At 37.6% G+C, this 2,696-nt stretch overlaps 1 pseudogene; it reads left to right on the top strand.

Moving 5' to 3' along the window:
• The first annotated feature begins 721 nt into the window (after positions 1 to 721).
• Positions 722 to 1,305, top strand: LOC110220323 (heterogeneous nuclear ribonucleoprotein D-like pseudogene; annotated as a pseudogene).
• The last annotated feature ends 1,391 nt before the right edge of the window (positions 1,306 to 2,696 follow it).

The raw sequence follows: 2,696 nt of genomic DNA, 5'->3' as shown, positions 1-2,696 counted from the left end.
ATGTCGGATGCTTACTAGCAATGTAACCCTGAATAACTCACTTAACCTCTCTAGGAGTCAGTTTTCTTATTGGTAAACCAAGGGAGGTTAGATTAGATGACTTCTAAGATTCTCCTTGGTTCTAGAATTATGATTCTAGCTCAAGGAGAGGGGATTCAGGTTGTCCTGAAGCCTAAAGGATCATTAATCTAGATGCTAAGCAAATACAGATTTTTCCATCACTTTAAGAAAAACATCATTGCTCTCAAGCCAGATGACAAAGTACTTAGGCAACTGGTCAGAAAGAGATAAGAGGGGACCTCTGTGCTAGCACTGAGCTCAGGACCAGATGCTGTTTAACAACTTCATTGCCTATAACCACTTCCAAATCATAGGTCAAGGGCAAAGAGCGGAACTTTTGTCACAAAGGAACAGAGTCCCTGAGAAGTAGTATGGCTTCTGGTCCCAATGGAACAAGGTCCCTAAGAAGCAGTATTCCTTCAGGCTGTCAGGGATCAAGGTCCTTTCCTGGGTAAAGACTGGATCCCAGATCAGGAGAGCAGTGACCACACCTCTCCCTGGATCATACTATCTTGGAAGTACTGAAAACTTCCAAATCCCCAGAACTACCTTTGAGAACAGCAGTGCACTCTTCTTCTGCCCTTTTAAATCCAGCTCCATACAACATCCTGCCAATGGGACTCTCTCCATGCCACCTGTTCCCCGCTGACAGCTCCAAGCTATGGAGGATTCAAGGAGTATAGCAACATGGAGGAGTTTTTGGAGGGTTCCAAAATCAACCTCAAGCAAGAACTAATAGGACAATAGTAAAATGCTTATTGTAAGGCTAAGTAGGGATATGAGCAAGAAAGAGCTCACTGAATACCTGTATCATTTTGGAAAGGTTGTCAACTCAATTAAAACAGATCCATGATCCCAAAGAGATTAGGATTTGTGCTTTTCAATGATGCTGCTGGTATCCATAAGGTCTTCGAATTTGAAGAATACAAACTCGGATAGCAACTTGATAGACTCCAAAGGGTAAAGCTTTAAAGAAAAAAAAAAAGCACCCCCCCCAATAAAAGTATGTATTGGCAGACTGAACTTAGATACCTCTGAAAAACAAAATAAAGAATATTTTGGAACATTTGGAAAGCTTGAGAATATTGAACTTCCTATGGACACAAAAACAAATGAAAGGAGAGGATGCTGTTTTATCACATATACAGATGAAGAAAACAGATATCAGATTGGATTTAGGCAGTTGAAATCAAAGTTTTCCAGCCCAAAGAGTTATGCAGGCAGCAACAGCAGCAACAGAAATGAGGGGCGGGGCACCTGAAGTTGACCAGGGAAGTGAAACTAAAGGTCATGGCCAAGATCAAGGCTAAAACTGGAACCAGTTATGAACAAGGATATGGACATTATAATAGTGCCTATGCTAATGATCACAACTATAATGACTATGACAGATATGCTTATACTGGGTATAACTCTGGGAATTATGGATATGGACAGAAATATGCAGACTACAGTGGTTAATAAAGCAATATGGCAAAGAATCCCAAGGGGCTGGTATCACCAAAACAATTACCAACTATATTAAAGGCGACATGGAGAAAACAGGAATGACAACATTGAAGTAAGAGCGGTCTTCTATTGATCTGAGATGACTATTTTGTAAAAGACTTTTAGTGTACATGACACAACTGTATCCAATTGTATATAATGGTCTGTTTAGTTTTCTTGTTTTTACTTTGTCCTTTGCCATCTGTGTTATGATAAATGTGAATTTGTATTTATTCAATTTTTATTTGTATACTTTCATGTTAAATTATTCTCAAAAAGAAATTACTTATGATTGTTAAAAAAAGAAAACAGCTGTACAAAACCCCCTGAAGCCTGGGGCAATGCTTTTCCCCTGACCCCCATTCCGGGAACAGAGATGAACTTAAACATAAAATTCAAAGTCAAGAAATAGGCTAGGAAAATGAATAAGCAATGAAAAAAGAACATGACTGTGAAAAGCTACTATGGTGATGGGGGAGGTCAAGACACAAACTTAGAAGATAATGATGTCAAAACAGCTACAAACAAAGCCTCAGAAGAAAAAAATATTAATTAGTCATAAGCCCAACAAGAATTTACAAAAAAGCTAAAAATGATATTAAAAATCAAATAATAGTGGTAGAGGAAAATGGGTAAAGAAATTAAATTAAGTGAAGAAAATTCTAAAAGGACAATTAACAGCTTGGTTAAAGAGGTACAAAAAATACTAAAGAAAATACGCCTTAGAAAACTGAATTATCCAAATGAATATCACTGATGACATTACTCTTTAAAAAATAGAATTGGTGGAAATTGAGAGGATGCCCATCAATTAGGGAATGGCTGAGTAAGTTGTAGTATATGAATGTAATGGAATACTATTGAGCTATAAGAAATGATGAACAGGCTGACTTCAGAAAAATCTGGAAAGACTTATATGGTCTGATGCTGAGTGAAATGAGCAGAACCAAGAGGACTTTGTACACAATAACAGCCACTTTATGCAATGACTAAGATTGTTAAACTGAACCTTTCTCAGCATTACGAGGATCAAAGACATCTCCAGAGGCCTCAGGATGGAAAATGCTGTCCACATCCAAAGAAAGAACTATGGAAGCTGAATCACAATCACTTATTTTTACCTTCTGTTGAGTTTTGTTTCATCTTTC

Source organism: Phascolarctos cinereus, unplaced genomic scaffold (genome assembly GCF_003287225.1).
Source record: "Phascolarctos cinereus isolate Bilbo 61053 unplaced genomic scaffold, phaCin_HiC Scaffold_4;HRSCAF=312, whole genome shotgun sequence".
Lineage (NCBI taxonomy): Eukaryota > Metazoa > Chordata > Mammalia > Diprotodontia > Phascolarctidae > Phascolarctos > Phascolarctos cinereus.
This window is presented reverse-complemented; position numbering and strand designations above follow the sequence as displayed.